The sequence below is a fragment of the Chenopodium album genome, chromosome 12 (genome assembly GCF_948465745.1).
Source record: "Chenopodium album chromosome 12, dcCheAlbu1.1, whole genome shotgun sequence".
Taxonomy (NCBI): Eukaryota; Viridiplantae; Streptophyta; class Magnoliopsida; order Caryophyllales; family Amaranthaceae; genus Chenopodium; species Chenopodium album.
The window spans coordinates 38,669,977-38,679,367 of record NC_137845.1 but is presented as its reverse complement, the minus strand read 5'-3'; the positions used below and the strand labels follow the sequence as shown (position 1 = coordinate 38,679,367).

General features: G+C 36.1%; 1 long non-coding RNA gene across 1 annotated transcript; it reads left to right on the top strand.

The window, feature by feature from the left end:
* Positions 1-6,106: 6,106 nt before the first annotated feature.
* LOC145572368 (uncharacterized) lies at positions 6,107-8,561 on the top strand. The gene is made up of 2 exons (XR_014096812.1): positions 6,107-6,318; positions 7,691-8,561. It is a non-coding gene; the product is annotated as an uncharacterized LOC145572368 (long non-coding RNA).
* The last annotated feature ends 830 nt before the right edge of the window (positions 8,562-9,391 follow it).

The window sequence follows — 9,391 nt, the reverse complement described above, 5'->3', positions numbered from 1 at the left end:
TGAAGTTGAGGCTGTTGCTTTTGTCTTTCCTTTTGAAGTTGTTGTTGCAGGTTTCTTCTTCTCTCGAGTAGTTTTTGAATTTTTCTTTGTTACAGCAGTAGTAGCAGGTTGAGTTGAGGAAATAGAGACTTGTGTTGCAGCAGGTTGAGTGGTGACACTAGGTTCAACAACAGGTTCAGTTGTTGTAGGTGCAGAACTCGATCTTCGTCTACCTCCCTTACTCTTTGGAACCATTTGTACACTTGGGTTTTGACACGTACTGTAATAATGGCCAAGCCCTCCACATTTAGAGCACCTATTCTGCTTCTTTGCTCTTTTCACTAGCTCTCTCTCCTTGTCCTCTCCGGGTTCTTTTACTCTTTTTTTTTGCTCGGCCTCCCTGGTAACTTTCTAAATGGAGGGGGTAAGGGTTGAGTCAAGGGTGAAATTTCCCATTGGTTGATTCCTGGCATTCCTTTAAAGTAGGTTTTGTGGTCATGTGAGGTGCACATGCTATAGTCAACGCCGGAAATATAAGTCAATCGTCGGAATCTGGGGAGTGGTGGGACTTAACAAAAAAAATTTTAAAACAGGTGTGTTTTGAAAAAAAAAAATTTATAAGATGGTTTTCAACAAAATATGGTTTTTATAAGATGGTTTTCAACAAATTTTCCTAATTAATTTTGGGTACTAGTATTAGCCCTATAAGAGTTGAGATATTTATTAATCGAATATGTCGTCATATATGAATTGGGAACCTGTGCCAATATTGAGACATTGTTTGTTAACCTGTGAATGGTTATTTGATTGATGTATAAGATCAAAAGGTTGATAACTATTATTTTGTTCTTGGTTTGAGGCTCGGTGTTATATACCTTAGTCCTTGGCATGTTGGTAAGAGGATGATAATCATGAGTTAAGAATGAGGTACAATCTTTATTTATTTTTCTATGGTCCCCTACAGTGGGAATTGACCATATGTGGTCTGGTTTAAGGTGTATTTCTGGTTATTGAGAGTATTCAAGTTTTTATACTTGTTGGTTTATTTATTCGAATTACTCATGTCCAAGGCCAGGTAATACAACAAAGAGCATGGCACACTTATTGGAGGATTGTATTATTATTCGAGGTTGAGTTGATAAAGGTTATTTCCAAAGTATAATGTGTAATGTAGTTCTAAACTACATTGTTTAAGTGAGATAGTAATATTAATTAATCTATTTTTCTCTGTTTTCTGATATGTGATGATTACTCGGCTTTTTGCTGACGTGTGTGTTGTTTTGTTGTGCTACTTGTGTTTGCGGCCATGTCTTTTTCTTATGGTGGTCCTGCAACGATCTATTTTGGAATTTGTCCTTAATGGTGAGCAGTCAAGATTTTCTAAGCAGGTTAAACAAGTGATCGTAGCTAAAGGAGCTCAAGTGTTTCGATTAGTATGCTATAATGAGTTTTTAAAGTTGTATAAATAGCTCACCTAGTTTATTGGGTTGTAATTATTGGAATTTTTTAGCCTTAACACTTGACAGGTTATTGAGTGTGGCGGTAATACCTCCGATTTAAGTGTATGCTTCCGCAATTTTATTCAAAGGTTGTTTATTTTTCCTTTATTTATTGTTTATTATTGGTTAGTAAATGGGGGTGTTTCAGAACAGAGGGAGAAGAAAAGCGCGGCCGCACCTCACACTTGTGTGGCCGCGCCAATGCCCTGTACACCCGCACCTGGGAGCAGGGGAGCCTCTTCTCCTGCGTCCGTTGATGCTTCTGTGCGCTCCGTTTGATGCATGTTGGGGGTGGCAGTTTCCAAAGGCCTCCACGGTGGGTTCAACACCATTTTTAATGCCCAAGCAGCTTGAGAGCACGATCTAGAAAACTTGGCTTTTGCACTCCTTAACATTTGAGCTTCAAAGGGAGAGACCGGCTTGCATCTTGAGCCTTACAAATCCCGAGAAAAATCCATTGAGCTCCTTGAACATCACCAAAAAAAGCAAACAAATAAAGGAGAAAAGGCAAAATAAACTAAGAAATGCAAGAAAATGGGAAAACAACTAAGGAAAGCACAAACTAGAGAAATGACAAGTAAAACTAAAGAAAAAGAGATAAAAGATCTATAAAAGCGATTAATATCCATCCTAAAAGAGGCTAAATGAGTGCCATAAATGACATTCATCAAATTCCCCCAAGCTAGACTTTTTCTCGTCCTCAAGCAAAACAAAAACAAGTAGAAATAGGATGAAAAACTTATTTAAACAAGAAAAAGGAAAGAAAAAGGGAAGAATGTACACTAAAACTCACTTACGTAAGAATCACAGTTGTTTTTAGCTACAACAAGACCTTTAAACCCCAAAGTCGCCAATGAGGACGAGTGAGGGTTCGTAAGGGTATCTAAAGAGTTTAACCCATAACTCTTAAAAGTAATAATGAGGCAAATCATGAAAAAGAAAGCAAAATCAAAAAGGAAAAATTCAAACAAATAGCTTTTGAAATGGACTTTTACAAGTGATCAAATGCAAGTGAATAAACAACTTTCTATATAATAAGGGTATGCACGTTCTAAAATATCCAAGGTTGATCAAAACATAGAATATGCTAAGCATAGAGAACTAACGAAACACAATTCACCTTCATCTCAAACAATCTTACCACATTCTCCCAACTAGCTTAAAATCCACGTCTAGTGAGCATCTCAATGATTCCTCGAAGGAATCGGAAAAGTAGAGATTTTAGGGCTACTCGACATCTTGACTATGCACACCGCTCCATAGGCTTGACTCACATCTCCTCCACCGACTTGTGACTCAACCAAAAAGGTCAAAAGGTCTTGAGAAGGGTTGTAATGTAAGGGCGAAAAGGGTGAAGGTAGGCTAAAATTTAAAATATACACAAAATCAAACTATAAACAAAATAGCAAAATCAACACAAAACAACAAAATAGCAAAAAACAACTATACACTAAAGCTACAATCATTTGGATTAAAGGGATTTAGATTCAAGGGTTTTGGATTTAGGGATTTGGATTAAAGGAGCAAAATAACATCAACTCATCATCATAGAGCAATCATCATCAATATCATCATCAAAAGATACTCAACAAGAAAAGCATGAGACACTCATGGAAAACAACAACACCCAACAACATCAATCATAAATCAAGACAAGCAATCACATAGCATCAAGGCACTAAAAATCAAGGACATTCAACAACAACAAAATTGGCCACCGAGTTCCTTCCATAAGAATAATGTTCCCCCAAGCTAAACAAAAATACATCTCAACATCCATCAATACAAAACAAAAGATCACATAATAAAAGGGATGGAGGAAAAAGCACAAAGAGGGGGAACTAGTTACCACTAGGCTTGGCATCATCATCAATGTCCTCCCTATCATAGGAGAACCCGGATGGGGGACCATAAGGATCCTATCCCCCGGTGTAGCCGGGTGGCCAACCATAGTGGCCCCTAAAATTATCTTGTTGCTAAGGGGCCAAGGGAGTGAATTTCTCAGGCAAATCTAGTGGCAAAGGATGGGTGGGATCGACATAGGGGTAGTTAGGATCACCCCTATAGTAGCTCCCACCGGGCACATAGTTACCATGTTCATCCGAGAAGGTGCGAATCTCGGTGTTGGACCCTTGAGGTCCTTGCCAATATGGGTAGGTAGGCTGACAGGCTAAAGTCGTATCACCTTATCAAAAATAATTCCTAAGTCCTCTAACTATGCAAATAGGGAAGAAGGGTCGAACCACAGGGAAACAAGTTAATTTATTCCTAATTAATTAAAGCAATCTAAATTATTAGTAACCGAATTATTATTAAAAGGGAACTAAACTACAAAGATTAAGAATAGGAAGAATCAATGAAAAAGAGGCCTAGGGTATAGGTTCACCAATAAATAATATTCCAAGGTAAAACATAACAATCAATCATCGATGCATCAGTTAATCAGATTATAAAGGGCTTTCGCTACGTATTACAATCACAGAATTAATCTACCGATATTAAATCGCATCTCTCGAATCTTGACTTAACCATTTATAAATTAATCATCCTATTGAAACTAAGCCTTAACATCAATTCTCATCTCTCGAATCTCGAATTAATATTGCTAAACTCATACAAATTAAATTTGCGCAAATCTAATTGCATAGCATTAAAACAATCAATAGGAAATTAATCAAGCATTGACAATCAACAAATAATAAATTACCCTTTCATATTATTTATGGATCCCCACAAACCCTATATAGAAAACTACTCACACAAAGTTAAATCTAAACTAATCCTAGCAAATAAACAAGACATGATGAATTAAAGAAATTAAAATACTGAAAAAATAATACAGAAGAAATCGTTACCAAAGTTAACGGAAATAAAGGATTGAATTAAACCAAGAGTTGTAGAGAGAGAAACAAGAGAGAAAATAATACTAAGAGTTTTATTAAGGGGAGAGAGAGAAAGAGAGTAAGAAGTCATGCTAAACTCGCTTAATAAAAGCGAACTTATACTAAGCTAGAAAATCCTAAGTTAAAACAACGCCTAATCTCCCACCAGAAACACGCGCCCGACCGAGCGCGTCTTTTTCATCAGGTACACTTCTCTAGCGCCCGGTCGGGTGCGAGACAGGGCAAGAGATACTGCAAACTTGTTCTTCCGCCCTGCCCGGTCGGGCGCGCCTCAGGGTGAACCCCCCTTGGGACTTGATAATTCGTTCCAATGCCTCGTCTTCTCATATGTCGAGCCCTTAATCACCGGTTTGATGACTCCAATCGGCCTTGGGCTACGAAAGGTGATCGTGCTCTTCCAATGCTCGTAGTTGCTCCAAATAATCCTGGGAAAATGTTCCAAGTGTGTAAATTTCTTACAAAACTCAACCAAAACTACAAAAACACTAGAAAACACAAATTAGTAATAAAAGCGGCTCTAAAGAGCCAAAAACACTAATAATTATGACCAAGGGACAGGGGTAAATCACTATATAAAATATACATATCATAGGCGTCCTATCACCCCCTCTAGACGGCACGGGACCGAGTTGAGGAAGGAAGTAAGGGTAGTTAATCGCGGGGGTGATCTCCTCACGGTTAACACTAGCATCATAAAGTTGTTGTTGTTGGATGAACATACCTTGTTCCATTTCGGAGATGCCTCTCATTTGGTTGTAGATTGCCTCGAAGTCTTGATCATACATCCCCTCCATTCGAACTTGCATGCCCTTCATTTAGGCACTCAAAGCTTCCATGTCGGGGTCGGAGAATTGATGTTGTCGTTGTTGAGGTTGAGGTTGTTGTTGTTCTTGTTGTTGTTGTTGTTGTTGATGTTATTGGTATTGGCGCTCTTCATTGAGGACATCTTCCATATCATCATCGTCATCGGGGAGGCAATTGCTTTGGGGCACAAACCATACATTTGGAACATCGCCTTCGTGCGCGCCCGCGCCTAGGAGCAGGGGAGCCTTTTCTCGTGCGTCCGTTGATGCTTCCGTGCTCTCCACTTGATGCATGTTGGGGGTGGCAGCTTCTAAAGGCCTCCACGGTGGGTTCAACACCATTTTTAATGCCCACGCAGCTTGAGAGCGCGGCATAGAAGACTTAGATTTTGCACTCCTTAACATTTGAGCTTCCAAGGGAGAGACCGGCTTGCATCTTGAGCCATAAAAATCCCGAGAAAAAGCCATCACTAGTACATAATTGAGTTTATGTAAAACATAATTGGTAACACTTCTTGAAATGCAAAATATTAGATTTATAAGTAACACTTTGGTAACACTTTATTAGAATGTAACACTCAATGTAACACTTTTAACATAAGTAACATTTCATAGTAACACTTTTTAAATTAGTAACATTTTATGGTAACACTAAGAGGTGTTACATTATTTTTTAGGTGAATTAAACATTTAAAATATAGTAAAAGTTAGTGTTAATACCCAAATTTAATCAAAAAAAAAGTTGGGTACTACCACCAAAGCAATTTAAAAAAAAAAAAAATGGCCTCAATTAACCACCAGAATCAATGAAAACCAAAAAACTTTCATTTAAAAAAATGAATAAAAAAAAACTCTCTCAATTCAACTTTAATTTCCTCCTCCTAATAATCTTAGGTTTTATTAGTCTTGCTCCGCTCTCATTCTCTCACCGCTGCCCTCCTTCGAAAACCGGCATCGGATCGACATCTTCTGCGGCGGTGTTACTTTTGAAGATATTAAAGAAACCCTTAATGTTGAATCTTCAAGGCTGTAGTCTATACCCACTTCTCTAGCTCACCTCCATTGAAGCGTACTTACAAATTCTTCATTAAGCAACATATGAGCTTTCTCTTCTCCGTTAAAGGAGCTTCTTAGGTAATACCTTCTATCATTTTTTCTTTTCTTTTTTTTTTGTATGTTTATTCTTCAATTATCAATTTCACAATCGGTTATGGGTTTATCGTTAATTTAATTATCACTATAGTCATTCAGGGTTTTTCTAAAGTAAAATATTGAACTATAGTGTATAATTACTGAACTTTTGAAAGATTATACCGACCAATTTTGTCAATTTCTATGAGCAAGAAGAATTTCATGTGACTTAATGGTAATTACTTCTATTGCTACTGAACAAATGGAAGATTCATATTTTCTCAAAAACAAAATTAAAAAATAAAAAAAAAATGGAAGATTCACATACAACCACAGTTTAAGTGGAATTGATCTTATTTTGACAATTTTAAGGTTCAAAGTTATAGGCCATTGTTAATATCTTGTATTCTTTTCTGTTGATATGAGTTAATTTATTTATTTTGGGATGTTTTTTTCTTTTCTTGCTAACATGATTTTGGGGTTGATTGGGCTTTCTTTTGTTGTTGTTGGATAGCAAATTGAATTACTGGAATCAGGCATTATTTGAAATGGGTATCCATGGTGGAAAGTGAGGTGGTAATCGTAGTATGCGGGTTTTGAAACTTGATTTAGATATACCCATCTGTGTAATTTATTATATTATTATAGTTTTGTATTTTGCTGCTTTGTTACTTGAATTCTTCTTTTCACCTATATACCCATGTGTGTAATTTATTATAGTGGAAGTTGGAGTTGGGATAGTAATTTATCTGTACTTGTTGTTACATACTTACATGAGTGTGATTATAGAATTTCCTTGTTTGTTCTATTTTTTACACATACATTGCTTGATGAATTTTTTAGTTGATGTAGGTGATGATTCGGTAATCTTAACTGATTATTTACAATATACTTTCATGAAAATTGCCACATTTATAGCTTTACCCTTCAATTATTCTAGTCTTGGGAAATATATGGAAGGTCTAGGACTCTAGGTATAATTTTGGGACTGGTTTCATAGTGAAAAATATGATATGTATTAGGCACCACCTATGTTACTTCCTGTTGTGTTTTGAGTGTGATCCCTATTTAACTTTTCACAATAATATACAATTATTTACAATATACTTTTCATGCTTGATTAGTCGCCCCCTTACCCCTTTAATTTCTTCATTTAACTGTTATGAATGAAAGTAACATCGTCAAGAATTTTAATTTATGTTTACATGCTTTTAAATTAAATACTGTCTAAAGTGATATCCCTTTTATGTTTGATTTTTTGAAAGAATGTGGCTAAGCTGGTTATTGGTTGTGCAACAGAGAAGCTTGTGGTGTGAATTTTGTAAGTTAGTGATTTAGTGTTGTGTAACAGAGAAGCTCTGACTCTATTTTGCAGGTTGAATTTATTTGAAGTTTGATATTATAGTGGCAGTTGAATACCTATAAGGTGTTGAATAATCAGAGGGCCATTCTTAATTTCATCAGGACCCAAATCACATTTAGTTTACTATTGTAATACCCTTTTACTAAGAATATGTTAGAAATCATCTAGATTGTGTTTATGTGCAGTCAGGTGCTCAGGTGATCTTTCCGTGCTTAGGTATTTTAATTTGCTATCACTTAGGTGCTCTTTTTCTCTTTCGATGCTCAGGTATTTGAATTTGCAGTTAGTCAGGTTCTCTTTCTTTGTTCCTAACTCTCTCTCATTTTTTCTTTTTCTGCTTAAATTTGTGGAAAAAAGTTAATGCCTTGGAATCATATGGTGGTTAGTCTGTATGTCATAGTTCTGAATCCTATGATTACTAAACTTAATGGCTGTAATACCCTTTCTACTAAGATTATGGAAGAAATTAATAATCAAGACTTTGTTTTATGTGAAGTCAGGTGCTCGAGTGCTCTTTCTCTACTCAAGTGCGCAGGTACTTGAATCTGCAATCAGGTGGGATAATAATTGTCTACCTAACAAAGGTATTAAGCTCTTAAACCCGTATCCTAATTAGTGAAAGTGGCCAGTAGAGGTCCTATGGCATGCATTATTCTACACAACAAAGGTCTATGCATTGGGCAGATTGTGATGATAATGATATATCCTGGAAGAATTTAGCAGAGACAGTTGCTAAAAAACTGGTTCTACTATAGATTGTGATAATGATATAGCCTGATTTTGCTCTGATTCAAAGCCTGTTTTCCGAGTTTATATCATTTTATCATGTTACTTGGGCATCCGTTTAATAAGTATCCACGAAACCATGTTACTTGGGCATCCATTTAATAAGTATTCATTTCATGAAAAGCACTAAACAAAATTGAATTCATTATGCTGCATATAATGTTTCAAACTTTGGTCACTTGATTGATTTGTTTACAATATTTTATGTTTTATTTTATTCAGCTATTTCTAAAGTTTGCCTCAATAAAGAACTCGATATTTGTCAAATTCAAAATATCACTGCCTTTTGTTTGTACACCCACATGTCTTTCTATTAGCTGTTTATATAAGTCCCTAGCACATTTTCAAATAAGATTTTTTTTTACTCTATGTCGTATATAAATGGATCACTATTTTATTCTCATAAACAATATTTGGATCTACCATTATCTTCTCTCATCAATATTAAACAACCAAAATTTAATAAAGTATGCATACATCATGGCATGGGGCAAAAGGGTAGGGGGGAGTATTATTATTGAGTAGATGTTGTATGTACATTTATAGATTTAACAACTCTAAACAAAACAGATTATGAAAAGGAATAGAGAACCAAAGAATATCTAATAGGAATATTAGTATTACGGATTACTTCTCATTTTTGCTTGGGCCTATGCGGCGTTGTTTGAATTAATATCTGATGTATGTCATACTTGAGCTCTGTCTGAGCTTTAGTGGATACTTATTAAACGGATGCCCACGTGTTACTTGGGCATCATGATTGTTTATTTGTGTCTTTTTTGGAGTTTGTGTGACCTATAGGTACAACCTACTAGATGAGTGCCATCAAAGAAAGTACTTTTGATTGTGTGAGATTACTAAGGCTTCCTTCGGTTGGAGCCTACTGGATGTCTGCTGCTTTTAGTGTTGCGTGCTGCTTTCGTTAGT